Source organism: Hippocampus comes, unplaced genomic scaffold (assembly GCF_001891065.2).
Source record: "Hippocampus comes isolate QL1 unplaced genomic scaffold, H_comes_QL1_v1.1 scaffold1, whole genome shotgun sequence".
NCBI lineage: Eukaryota > Metazoa > Chordata > Actinopteri > Syngnathiformes > Syngnathidae > Hippocampus > Hippocampus comes.
In genome coordinates, this window is record NW_017805010.1 from 2462410 (window position 1) to 2477462 (window position 15053).

Here is a 15053-nt window from a genome sequence, read left to right on the forward strand (position 1 = left end):
TATACTTACATTTAATGAAAAGTCTGACTTTTGGAGGCTTTAAAAAAAAACACATCCAAAAGTCTGCACCCACCTATATCTATTTTAGTTTAGAGAAGTTTTTTTTTTTTTTTGTTCAGGCCTGGGGTTATTACATGGACCTTCACCATGCTTTGTTCGGCCCTCCAAAGGGCTCCGGAGGGACCTAATGACTTTCATTATCAGATGGGGGAATTTAATTTGAGCTGCACCGCTGTCAGAGATGAGTAGCCTGATACGGAGCCACGCAGGAGACAATAAAAGAGTGAGTAATTGCTCTTTAGGGGAGGGAGGGCACGCTGCGTGCTGTTTTGTGGGTGACGACAACCCGACGGGTCGAAACGTGGAGGAAAAGGGTTGGCGAGTAAAGGGAGGGAGGGTGCGGGGGACACCAAAGGGTGGTTTATGAAAGAAATCAATAGTGAGTTGCCACGTTCAGGTTATGAGATTTGAGCTGGGATCCGTTTATTCATTGTGACTGGAGCAACGGTCCGCATTATTATCCACAAGGCCTCTAATGCGTTCGCAAACAAAAAGGGCGAGCTGGATGAGTGTTAGGAGAGCGAAGGCACATTAGTAATATGTGATTAGGAAACCATTCAGTTGTGGGATTACAGCCTTTTTACCTCTCCACAAACAGCCCTGCCCCTCACTGTGAGAACATGTATGTTGATGCGTAAAAAGAAAAAAAAAAGCAAAAGCCCGACATTAAAAAAAAAAAGAAAAAAAAAGAAAAGAAATTGTGAAGTGGTTTGCTATCGATAGCTGTCTTTACAGCTCACAGTTGAGCAGATGTTCTAATTTCGTCTCTCTGAACATTCTCACACCACGATGCCAACCTTGATGAAGACAAGAAGGCCTCAGAGAATGGGAATCTCTGTCAGGTGTGCCGCTGCCAACTCCGCTGCTGGCTCTTCCCCACATTTGTAGATTCTACCCATCTGTCTCCACAGACCTCTCAAAGGGCCACTCTGCCTCCATACGCACCAAGTATTTAGCGACGGATGCACAAAAAGATATCAAATAAGCCTGATGAGAGCAGCTGGTCTAAAACGAAGAGTGATGATAATTCCACACCCCCCCCCACCCCACCATGGTGGATTCTTTATTCGATGTAGATCTCTGCGTCCGATTATCAATGTGAATACCGATAATGTAACTGGTTGAGTTTCAGACAGTATTAAGACTATGGATAGCCCCTTGAGTGAGAAGCGGAAGCATGCACGTGGCTAATGTAACTGGTTGAGTTTCAGACAGTATTAAGACTATGGATAGCCCCTTGAGTGAGAAGCGGAAGCATGCACGTGGCTATCCGTCCGCTGCTTGGGCAAATTTCTTTTTGATTTGCCTCGAGTGAGCAGACATGCGTAACGCTCAAGCACGACAAACCTCCTGGTCTCCAGCACTGCTGGAAGAGGTGAGCTTGTTAAATTTGGTCATGTAGGAGCATATGTATACGTGCAAATGACAGCCTGGACATCTTGTCTCATCATCGCACTTGTTATTCCTAAATCCTGCTACGGGGCACAATGAAATACTGTAATTCACATGGCCAAAGCATGAATGACCTTGCTTAAGAAATAAACACGATGATTTGGAATAAACCATACATTCAGGACAGCAGCAGAAATTCAGTGTTCTGATATGAACTGTGGTGTAAAAGCTAAAATGCGGATGTGCGCTGAAAGCGGAACGTCTCGTATTATGCAGGTTGTCAACAAATCAGAGAGAAAGCTAGGCTTGAGATTGTTCGGCCTTGGCGCAGGTCTGCATTCTACAAAAAGGGATTCAAGAGCTTAAAATAAATATTTGCGATGCGCTTTTGTTCATGTTTGTGCCACTGCCCAAAAAAGCCATTTCATTGGACTTCTTAAACGTCAGCATAGCTCCATGCTTGTATACTTGTTTGTAACCCCCAAATTTTGAGAGGTTGACCCATATCAATGGCCAGCAGAGGGCAGCATTGCTTTCTCTTTGACGTGATTCCTCTGGTGTTTGAGCTCGAAGTGATTCAGCACTGTTGAGGAACAGAGTTTGGTGAAATGTGGGTGGGGGGGCGGCAGAGGGGGGTCTGGGGTGGTCTAAATGAGGAGAAAGAGTGACAGGAGGATCACCGGAAGAAAGACAATAAAATGACTGACAGATGGGAAGTGAGGTGGGAGAGAGACCTCAACACGGTGATTCGCTACTGTTCGGGGAGTCACATGATTAAAATTGAAATGCCTGATTTAATTTGTGTTACATTCACAGTCACTGTGTTTCATTATCTGTGTGTCATATCAAGAGGAGTAGCTCCCCCTCGTAGCAAACTTTTGATTCTGCAGTAATTCTTAACTTGAATAAATGCTTTTTAACATTATCATTTCATTGGACTTTTCCCTATGTGACAACCAAAATCACACACACACACACACACACACACACACACACACTTACATATCTATCTATAGATAGATAGATAGATACATGCATACAGTACATATATATACACACACCACCCACAAAAGGTCTTTAAAATGCCTCTTTGCTGTCCTTCATTTATATCATAATTGTCTTCATTAATCCATGCCTGAAAACTAAGTAAACACAGCTTTTTATTCATTAAAAGGAGCAGTGTGTTGGCAAGATGCCTGACTGTTGCACAGCAATGTTTAAGTGGGAGCATGCTGCAAATGAGCAATATACGGTCGTCGTAATTACTGTATTTTCCACACTAAAAGGTGCAACTCAAAGCATTCGATTTTCTCAAAAGCTGACGGTGCACCTTATAATCCGATGTGCCTTACATATGGTTCAATATTCTGATTTCTTGGACGCAGTCTTCTAAATGTTCTGTAAAGCATTTTGGTACAGCTGCAGCGGTTGTGAAAGCACGGTATAAATAAAGCTGTATTGTATTGTATTCCCTTTGGCATAGTTCCATCTAGAGGATGTATAATGCAACCTCAGCCTTTATTGCGGCTTCTATTCTATGCACCTTATAATGCGGTGCGCCCTATACATAAAAACAGTTTTAAAATAGGCCATTCATTGAAAGTGCGCCTTATATTCTGAAGCGCCTTGTAGTGCGAAAAATACGGTACCTGCTTTAAAATAAATGTGTAGATGCATGCTAAACAGTTGTACTTGGACAGAGGCGATAAATTCAGGGTGCCCAAAAAGCGCTATTTTCATATATTTTATATGGTTTGGGGTTTTTTTTGTATTTAGTTTCAGGTATGAGACATGGTGCCCTCATTATTTGACATCTTATACTTTGCAGTTTTTCTAAAAGTGTTTCATTGCAACTGCAGTTCAGCGTCAGCGGCAGCAGAATTTTTGTGGACAGCACACTGCTCCAGTACATCGTACAATTTGCACTATCCTCTACCACTAATGAAAAGACAGAACTCCAAGAGGCCTGCACTGGAACTCAGCATCAAGACAAGCTTGATTCAGGGGAATGTTTCTGAGAGTGATAAATCTTGACCCATGCCGACACCATGTGCTTTCATCAGGTGTTTTTATCAGTGGTGGAACAGTAACAGGGCTTCTGCTGCGGTGTTTGTCAAGAACAGATCCTGTTTCGTGAAACTTGCCATGGGTAGCATGGATTGTCCGAAGCGCTGGAGCAGAGTGATGGGCCATAAAGCTTTCCCAACTGGCTTAACCGCAGTCGAAAAAAAAAAAAAGACTGCCACGTGACAATTTTACAGCTCTTCGCCAATGTCAATTGCCGATCCAAGGTCAAAGGAAGCATATGCTTACATAGCTGTCAAATGCTGATGGCCTCACATCTGTCCGAATGACACCTGAAATGAAAAAAAACATGTTTATAGTGACTGTGCAATTTAAGAATCAAATTCACATGAGTGTTATAATTTGTGTTGGCTGCAGAAAAATGCGTAAGACTTTTGAACTTTGGTGATCGTGGGTTCTCATCTGGGTTCCTCCTCAACTCAACTCAACTGCATTTATAGAGCACTTTCAAACAGCCATTGCTGCATACAAAGTGCTATACATGGAGCAACTAACATATATACAACAATAAAGCAATAATCAGTAACAAAGATGGTAGTAGGCACCAAACAGTAAAACTAAGATCAAATCTGAGTCATGCTGAGTCAAATGCCAAAGAATACAAGTGAGTTTTGACGTGGATTTTAAAGATGGGCAGCGAGGGGGTTCCTCCATTGTACAAAACTCAGTAAATACATCACACTCCCTGACCGTGTACAGTACATCACACGAGGCATTTGACATCTAAAGTTGGTTTGACTATTGTGAGCGTCCTGTGCTATGCTTAAGTGTGGTACACATACTGGATCAAAATCTTACCAAGGCTTCAGCTGTGAGATCACAAAGTCAATAAACACAGTCGTCCCCCCCCCCTTTTCGATTCGAATACAACAGGTTGACAGTGAGCTCTCTCAAATCTACCTGATTTGCTACCCTCTGAAACAGACCTCCAGACCTGAACCAGAAATCGAACAAGCTAAAAAGGGCCCTTAAAGATCACAAGAAGTAATGGGTATAAAGAGGCTGCTTTTCATGCTTGCAGAGTAGCTAAAACAGCTCAAGTGAAGTCGACTCCGATGAGAATTGAGAATTTGGTACAGGAATACACTTCAGAGCTAGTAGGGAACCGATGGTTTTTGGGGTCGCTTAAAAAAAAGGGAGGACAGATTTGATTCAATATTGGATGCATATTAATTGTGTATATTTATGCAAAGTCTGGACTCAGGTTTGTTCAAGGGTGTCCCTGCAAGGGTTTGTGCATGTGCAATGTTTTGACAGTACAGTTGATTATTGTACTGTATACCCATCCATCCATCCATTTTCTAATCTGCTCATCCTCACAAGGGTCTCGGATTCGCTGGATCTTCGGGCAGTCCTCTTTAGTCCGTGTTCTCTCTCGGAAGTGGTTTCTGCCTGGCGTTTTGTAAAGAACTGACCCAAGGACGTTTGCCTTTGTCGGCTTTTAACAATCCTTCGAAAATGTCCAAGGCAAACGTCAGCATACTGAGCGATCGCCCGACTGGTGAACATTTTTTCTGGGTGATTCACATTTACGTCAAACTATCGGGACACCTCATTCCTGAAGGGCGAATGACGAGGACGCTGCATAGACACACATCTATCTATTTATATATCTTCGCACACAAGCACATACTGGAGAAGTCCCTCTTAGCCAATGAGATGCCAGGATGATACTCGGTAATAGCCAATGGCAGAGCAGCTATAAGTATGCTGCGTTCAGGAAACTTGGACCTGCGAGTAGCAGGTCATACTGTATTTTTACCTTTCAAGCTTGAAATTTCTTTCCTAACAAGAGGCAATATTTTCCTGTTGAAACGTTTCATAACTTGAGGTTTGTAAGTAGAGGTACCGCTGTACAAGCTTTCCATTGTACTGATGATACGTTTTTGTACAAATGACACCTTCTTCCGATTTTGAAATGGATTTTTCCTCTAACAAATGACAGAAATAGACTTCATCTGGCCTGATTATAAATCCTATGCATTGATCAATTATGCAGAATTTCTTCTGGTGATTTTTATGATTCTTTCAACGGTCTCACAATTTGCATATTCATCTTTCGCACGGGGGTCTTAAAAATTGCTGGAGTCTTACTGACTACTGGTATTCATTCTTTTTAACAGCCCTTGTACAGGCTGATGTTTTGGAGGAAGTGTCTATTAAACATTAGATCTAAAGAAAGAAAATATAGCACATGCTAAATAATACCATAATCTGGAATTGATGTGGTTTGTCCTAAAATGAGGCCCTTCTTCAGTCACTGACACACATCTTTGCAGATGTGCGCAATGCAAAAATGTATCCAGAGACACAACACGCAAGTTACCCAACCAGGTCGGAGTTGAATCTGAAGTAGAGATCAGCGGTGTCGCAAAGGCAACTAAAGATGAGAGATCACATCTGTCCCCCTTTCGGATTTTCCCATGTTTTTCTCTTCCCTTTTGCTCCATGGCTACTTATTCATTCCAATCTCAGAACGGCATGTTCCCCGACAACTTGAATATTTCACATCGAATCTTCAAGCTTCAACCCTCTCCCACGCTCACATGCAGCCTAAAATCTATTTATTTCAGGAATCACTTTTTTGGTGAATTACAGTAAAATGGCTACAGCTCTAATCAGAGGATAAGTAGCAGGCGGCATGGCAGGTGTTGGAGGGGAGATAAGCGGAGGACCATTGTGAGACTGTGCCTCACTTCCATTTAAATGTTTTGGAGCTTCGACTTCCTTGTTTGATTTGTTACCCGCAGCATACCCGTGAGCTGTCAGCGGGCAGATAGTGAGAGTTTTTTCTTCATGCCGTTTCCTCGGCTACCGCGCCGGTGCTGTCCTTCGTGTTTTGATGTTCGGGGTTAGATGCTGGGCATGTCGGCGTGGTCTGACTCATGATTAGTACTTGGCAGTGCTCAGGTTCGTTATTAGATCACAAAGCATCCCGGTGAAGAAAAAAATAAAAAAACATTCAAAGGCATGTAAAAAAGGTATGGCTACTCTTTGGGTGCGCGTACTGTCTGGGGTCTTCGCTCACACACTTGAATCATTACATTAAAATATAAAGTGCACTTCTTAGACAGTGACACAGACAACCGTACGCACGCTTTGTGTCTCAGGAGGCACTTGTTAATTAGATCACTGTGGCCTTCGGCTTCAGCTGCTCCTCCAGAGAAGTTCTAGTCAATGTGTGCATGTTTGATTTTTAGCTCAGGGCCCGCTTGCCAGTAAATAAGCAGACAGTGCTGTGTGTGTGTGAGTGGGCGCGTGTGTGTGTGTGTCTGTCCTATTGCAACCCTAGTGTGTCTCATCTTTGTCGTATTTTATTCGAAGTCCACAGAATCAGAATCAGTTTTGTAGAGCGCATGAAGCTGGACATTTTAGAAGTGGGACATTTCTAATCACAGGAGTGAATGTGAGGAGCATGTTCAACATTGCAAACGTCCCCGATGGATTGGGTTCAAAATTCCTTGAAGGACAGCGGTTTCGAAGACTCAGCGATGAGAATGATGAAACAAATTGGGACGTTCATTCAATCCATTTTGCGTGACATTTGCATGCCAAATTGTATAAAATCTATAAAAAAAAAAAATTTAAATCCATCAAGCCCACATTTCAAGAGGCAAGATATGAGTTTTAGAGTATGTTAAACTAAACTTCTGTGAGAACTAAAAACCTGGGAAAGAAAAAAAAAATATGAACGATTGAGAAAATCTGCCAGCATATATATAAAATGAGGTTTCAAAATGGTGAAGGATCAAGCCTTTAATTGCTTCCGCTCCCGAACGCTGTGGACGTGTCCATGGAATGTGCTGTGCAACTCCACCGCGCTCATCTTTCGTTTCTCAATTAAATGCGACTACCACAATCTGAAAAGTGAACGCTACATCATCTAGGAACATCTTAAATGTTTGAGCCATCTATATACATGTATATACACTTTTCCAAACTTTTCCAAAACAGTTGAGGGTGTTGTTGCAAACAAACTAATCATGAGTTTGCAGTCTTAATACAACATGCATGTCCCTTTGTTTCCACCACGCATTCTTTTTAATCCTCTTCGGGAAGTCACCGCACAAAGACAAAGGTTTGTTTTTCCTCACTTGCCAGGGTTTCTTGATCTGCTGCCACTAATTGACACTGCAGACTTGTTTGGAGTCAGAGTGAAGGCAAACACGTGACGAGCGAACAACCCCCCCCCCCCTCCACTTGAAACTGTCGTGATCAAACAACGGCTTCCTTTTACCCTCTGACAATTTATTAAGAAGACGGGAAAAAAAACCATGTCTCCATTGTGAAACTCAGGTTCAAAACTTTTCTGATGTGATCACTGTTTGATATTTTCTCAAGTGTTTCAGCGAGCATGTTTGCGGGCATGCGCGTTACAATTTGATGCGCGTGTCGTGCGTGCGCCAGTTGCAGGTCCCTTCTGCACTAACCCCAAAAAGTCATCCTCACTAAGGCGGCTTCCCCTGATGAAGCGAAAGCCAGATTTGGTTCCACACCGCTAGTCTCTTGCTTCTTTCTCTTAATCTCACCCGCTCCCTCTCATCTCCACCTCGAGCTCTCCCGCGCTCCACCTCCTCCACTCCACGCGCTCCAGCTCCAGTCCCTCACACCATGTTGGACTTTTTATTTCTGTGAAGAAGCGTTCATCAGAGAGTTCCCACAATTTCTCATATGGTCGAGGTGTGGGCGGGGGGGAAGAGGGAATCTCTTTGATGCCAGATGATGCCTTTGTATCTCTCCTCCTTTCACAGAGAGTTACAGTAAACTTCTATAGAAGTTGTCTGGAGCTATGTGGATATCTCACTGGAGAGGGCTGTTGGGTGGAGGATTATCAAAGCGAGATGCTTCACATAAATATATGATCACCGCTAGATTTTACACAATGTGAGCCATTCACTTATGGAACAGGTGTCAAACTCAAGGCTCGGGGGCCAGATCCGGCCCGCCGCATAATTCTATGTGGCCCGCCAAAGCAAATTATATGCATCAAACGTCCTGTTTCTTGCTAAATACCAACAATGCAAACAGTCTTCACTTTTGAAAGTGTTTGGTCTCAATCACTCTTTTAAAATATAGTTCACATTAGAAAAGCTTTTAAATTTAATTTTAAATTATTTCAAACGAATTGGTCGTATTGACGCATGCTAATATCATTTTGCTGAAAAAAAGGGTCAACTGAGCTAGTTAGTGAAAAATGGATCATCCAGTGGATCGCTTTTAATAGAAAATGACATGCATTGTGCTCTATCAAGATTGTACCACGGAGAATGAAGGGGGCATTTCTGATAGGCCCATTGATTATCATTGGGCGGTTGAATGGATGGATGCATGGTGGATGAATGGGAAAATGATGCATGGGTGGGTAGGAAGAGACGAATGTTGGGAGTAAATATTGTAAAGAACACTGACGGATGTCAAATGGTGACTCATTGGATGGATGGTTGGTTAAACTGATGGATCGGTGGGTTAGTGCATGATGCAGGGATGGCTGTTTTGTTAGTCTACTCCTAAGTGACAACCCTCAGATGCCTCTGAGATGCTCTCAGCTTGTTACTGTAACAGATTGCTAATTAAAGTCTAATAAATCGGCGAAACCAAGGCCAGACAACGATTTTGTGAATCGCACTGATGCTTTTCTTTATGTTTCACCGTTTCTCTGTGGCGTGCTGTGATGCTTTTCTTTGTAAATCACTGTGACCTCGCTTGCAAACACTCTTTTCAAACTCCTCCATTTTCCATCATTTTTATCATCAGCATGACGACTTGCTTTTCCAACATCGTGCTGCAATTGATTTGCCGCCTTCATCGTGCTCCACGCGCGCACACTCACAGACACACGAACACACACAGCTTTTGTATTTGTTTGGCTTCCTTTAGATGCTTTTATGAGTGGATTTTTAATATGTGCTGAAAGCATTCATTTGCGGCCGAACAACAGTGAAAGGGTGTGTGGGATGAAGCGACAAGACAGGACTGCCTTGCTTTTGTTTATCGCCTTCACAGCGAGGAGCGAAAGTGAAATATCACTCAGGTTTCATTTGTTAGAAAGCTCGAAACAGCCGTTGAGTGTTTGCAATTAGCTGTCAATTATCAGCGCTGGTGTTTGGCCATCTGTCCACAAACAGCATCTTCTCTCCTTGTGCAGGCAAATGTTGACAACACAATGTGATAATTTCCCGCAACGCCAGACAAAATTCAAAGCCCAATTCCAATGAAGTTGGGATGTTGTGTGAAAAGTCAATAAAACAGAATACATTGATTTTCACATCCTGTTCATCCCATGTACATTTCATAGAAACATTTGCGTTTCATGATTGGCCGTGAAAGGAGAAACCCTGAAAGGCTCAGTTGTTTTTGCACAAGTATGGGGCTACGTTCACCACTTTGTGAGAAGCAACGTGAGCAAATAGTCCAACAGCTTCAGGAAACCGTTTCTCATCATACAATTGCAAGGAATTTGAGGATTTCATCATATATGGTCCGTAATATCCAAAAAATATGAAGAGTGTCTGGTGATTCCTCTCCACGAAGCGGCACGGCCAAAACCCAACATTGAATGTCTGCGACCTTCAATCCCTCAGGCGGCACTGCATCATAATACAAAAGATGTTGCCGCGTGGGCTCAGAGCTTCCGAAAACCGTTTTCATACAGTTCATTGCTACGCTTACAATGCAAGTTAAAACTCTGCCATTCAAAGCGCATGTCATACATGTCAACACCCAGAAACATCACCGACTGCTCTGGCCACGAGAACATCCGAGATGGACTGACACACAGTGGAAAAGTGTATTTTGGTCTGACGAGTCCACATTTCATTGTTTTGTTTTGTTTTGTTTTTGGGGGGAAATCATGAACGTCATTTCCTATGGATTCAAACTCATGTTAACTCGAAGTCAAATATACCCCTGCCACATTTTTAGTGCCTCTAGTTAACTCTTAATAAAGGTTATAATTTCTATTTGCCTTCTTCTGGCATTTTTTTTTTTTTTTTATCAAGGAGGGCTTTCTAAGCAGAAGGTTTTGTGCCAACGCGAAATTGGAACTTGTCCGATTTCCTCCACTTTAACAAAAGACCTCAATTCCATCTGAAGAAAAACTGCCCCAAAGCAAAATACTGCCGACACTGTGCTCCACTGTCGGTATGGTCTTCTTTTGGTGATGAGTCGCGTTGCGTTTGCGTCAAATATACCTTTCATGATTATTTCAACTCAACTTTATTTATAGAGCACTTTAGAACAACTAGCTTTGGAATACAAAGTGATATACCAGGGGTGTCAAACTCATTTTTTTCGCGGGCCAGATCATAGTTGCAGTTTCCCTTTGAGGGCCGTTATGACGGAAACTATATAAAGAAGTCAAGAATAACGGTTTATTCACCTTTTGTTTAAGTTACTGAAATGAGGGTTTTTTTTAACAAGAAAATGCCTACAGTATCACTTTTATTTATTACAAATGAGAATTTTAAATTTTGGTAGAGATTTTAGCAAGCATCATGAAAGTTGCCATCTTTGATTTGCTTTCGCGGGCCACATAAAATGATGTGGCGGGCCAGATCTGGGCCCCGGGCCTTGAGTTTGAAACCTGTGTGCTATACAGTGAGCAAAAATGAGTCATACAACAACAAAGACGACTAAAAACATCAATTAACATAAAAAGCGTAAAACAGCGCGAAACGCGAAAACAACACCGAGTCTCACGTTCAGTCAAAAGCCAAAGAATAAAAATATGTTTGAAGACGAGTTTTAAAGATGGGCAGAGAGGGGGCTTGCCTAACATTTAGCGTACCGTGGACAAAGCGGAGGTGATTGAGCTTTTTCCGTTTCCAGTCCCTCTCTATGGAATGACCTCCATGCACCTTAAAACACTTTTTTATTTTTATGTCTTTATGTCTCTGCACGAGACTCTTTATTTATTTTTGTGTTTTCTTTGTTATGTTCTTAATACATTGTTTTAACCCTTTCAGGGACAGCGGTTACTACAGTGGACAGCCTATCATGTTATCAGGTTACAGGTTCTGATTATTGGTGCATGAAAGGGTTAACTCTGTTGCTGTATGACTAATTTTGCTCCAGGTAAAGCACTTTGTATACAGCGGCGGTTGTTTTAAAGCGCTCTATGAATAAAGTTGATTTGAGGCGAGAAATGTGGAGGAAAGATGAGGCAAGTAAAGAACGTCAGGGTCAGGCCTGCTTCTTCTCCCCTTAATTGGCCTGGCTCGGAGCTGGCGATTTGACAGATTGAATTATCAAGCTGCCTGCAAAACCCCCTGCGGTATACCCTGGTTGAGTATTAATGACCCGCTATAGTCGCCTCCTTTGCTGCGCTTTCTTTTCACTCTGATATTTTCAACGAGCAGAGAAGTGTTCAGCCGTCTGACCATCTTTCCTCCCGCTGCTTTCATTTACTCGATCCGTTTTGTACACCGTTCATCCTTTTCAGCATCACAGGGGGTCGCGGTTTATCCCAGCTGACTCTGGACAAAAGGCAGACCAGAAAACCGGAGTGCTCACTTGCCAAATGCAGGGCAGTTTTCTGTATCTGTCACAAAAATTTAAAAAAATCAAAGAATGAAATGGACAAATGCCGTCCCTTATCCCTTGTCTGTTTTGGAATGTCACAATGAAGTTAGAAGATAACAAAAGCCATTCAAAAAGTAACGAGAATTCTGTTTGTGTTATTTTTGTACGAATAATGCATTGATGTCATGCATCCTATTTAGTTCAAATGCCTGCGACTTGCTGATATGATGTTGCTTCATTTAAATTGTTGACAGAGCCAGCGCCGTGCAGCCGACCCTTCATCAGAAAGTAACATGATGTTTGAGCGCCACAACAGCTGTCCTGCGTAACTGCTTTCTATCATAACAAGAATTTGCAATTGTAAGATTGTTTAAATGGCTTGCGTTTGTATTTGTATGGTATCAATGAATGTGCTTGCACAGAGTCCAGATAAGATTTGTTTGTTTTTTAAAAAATATTGTTTAAATGGCTTGAGTTTGTACTTGTACGGTATCAATGAATGCACTTGCACAGAGTCCAGATAAGATCTTTTTTTTTTTTTTTTTAAATTAATGTCTGCTCAGATTGTACCCATTCCCCTTTTCCAAGTTTGCATTTCAGGAAAGTGAGAGTGAGGTATAATAGTGGTGATCATGCCACCTCCCACAGAGGCTAAAAGCTGGCTGCCTGCTAACTTCCTGACAACCCGGGCAATACTATGTAATCACTGCTTACCATCTCCTGCAGTGGGCTGAGACAGAATGAACACAATCAGCCACATTTGCTTTCCAAGATATAAAAACAAAAAAATGTACCATCGCATGCATAAAGGGTGACTCAGACGCAGCCGCGCATTCTCCGGTTCTTTCTCACGCAAGTAAATCACACGCCCCCGAACACACATTCACAACTCGCATATGTGTGAGGACAAGTGTGAGAGGCAGCAAATGGCAGGGGCAAGTTAATTTGTGTATATATGGTTGTGGGTGTTCTCAAATGCCTAATTTTGAGATATTGGAGGACAAGCAGACAACGCTATGTGCGATTTGTGCGGTGTCGAAGAGAATAATATGGTGTCCAAATTTTGGGCGCCTCGCTGGGGTCAGGAGACGCAGAGGGGTCGTCCTCTGTCGCCAGCGATGGTGTACGAATCCGGTAGCCAAACAAACAGCAGGCACACGGGGGTCGCACCGCCGCGACGGATTTTATGGCAATTATAGTCATTCCCGAAGATCATCTCAACTTGCTCTTGTCCCTAAACAGCTGCACACTGTTTCACGCACACACTACTGAGTTTCAGTTCATTCGTTTTAGTTTTAGTCGCAGGCTGCTCCAAGGGCATAATTCCCCCGAGTGTCATGACTCTGTTCTGTTTGCTTTCTGTTTCCAGCTGGAGCGGTGGGCGTTCCCCTCCAGCGGTGCACCTGCCACGTATCATACTGCCAACTTGTCTAAGCCTTGGTTGGATTATTTCTCATGTTGCTCATGACTTCGTCTCAAGTATTGAATTTTTTCTCAATATTCTCCCTTGTTCACGCCATGTATTTTCTCGCCTCGTATTTGCATTTTGTACTTGGCAAATTTTTTGTTGTTTAAGCTGAATCTCGCATTTTTTTATCTTTCACGTTTTGGCTTTCTTACCTCTTCATGACAAGCTACGAACGTTTGTATTATCCTCGCCTTTTGCAAGTGTTTTTTTGGTTTGACTCGTTTCCCGATTTTTGGAACCAGCGTCATTTGTTGTACTATGTCGGATTTTCGGATAAATAAACCATTTTTGTTGAACTCCATTTGGGTTTCCATTTTGAGATTCTGATTCTTTTCCGGATGCTTCTGGAACCGTAACACAGAGCGCTCTTAGGATCATTGGGACACGCAAACGCCTATACCCTAATAAGGTATAGCTAAACAACATTTGTTGCTGACCTGATGTTTTGGTCCCAAAACACAGGTAAAAGTTGGAGAATAGGCCGATTAAAAAGTTTTAATTGTTTGATCCTTTTCAGCCCATTGCAGTACTTCCTTTGGTCTATGACCCGAACAATGCTCAAATTTAATTCAGAACATCTCTTGGGGGCTTTGTGTTCCCTTAAAGTTTGGTCCTCGCATGAACATTCACATCAAAGCACCCACCCATGAACCTTTTTAAAAGCAGACCCCATTACATATTATGCAGTCAGTTCTCAGATCGCAGCATAATGAAACAAGAACCCATGGGAGTCTATTATCAGTGACACCACCACCAGGCTCGACTTGCACAGTGACAGGGGTAGTGAGCACATTACAGCAAAAATACAGAGACAAAAAGCAGTGGTCGATACAGCACAGAAGAAAAAAAGTAAAGAAGATGAAATGGGGGGACCGTTATAAATCGCAGACCAATGAAGCAATAAGAGTTATAGTTTCGGAGAAATGACAATTATCACTCGCTGATGTTTGGTGTCTGGTCATTTTTGTGGAGTTTCCTGGAAGTGTTTGTAAGTTTATGTCAAAAGCCTTTATCTGTGCTGAAAAAAAAGGCATCATCGATTTTCAACAAACCTTGTGGCGACTTATAGAGTAGATTTAGTCGAGTCTTTTTTTGTGTGTGTGTGTGTGTGTGTGTCTGTCTGTGTTGCCGTGCGCTGAACCGCACGCCAATGCAAGCAGCAGCAGGGTTTCTCCCTCACCAGCGAGTACAGTTGTTGAGAAAATCGTTGCTGAGACAGATGAGCTGTCGTCATTTTTCTCTGCTCTACAGAGGCAGATGTCTGCTTTTGATCTCCATCTGGTGGCTTTTGTTTCGCTGGCGCAAAGTGAGTCAATTAGCTAACGAGCAGCAAACGAGGAGATAAGACCAATGAAACAGTAGTGTGGTGATGAAATGATAATGGTAATTATGACAATGACTTTGGTGGGCCACCAGGTCAGCGTCAGGAAGAGGAAGGATCAGACACACACACACACACACACACACACACACACACACACACACACACACACACACACACACACACACACACACACACACACAGCGT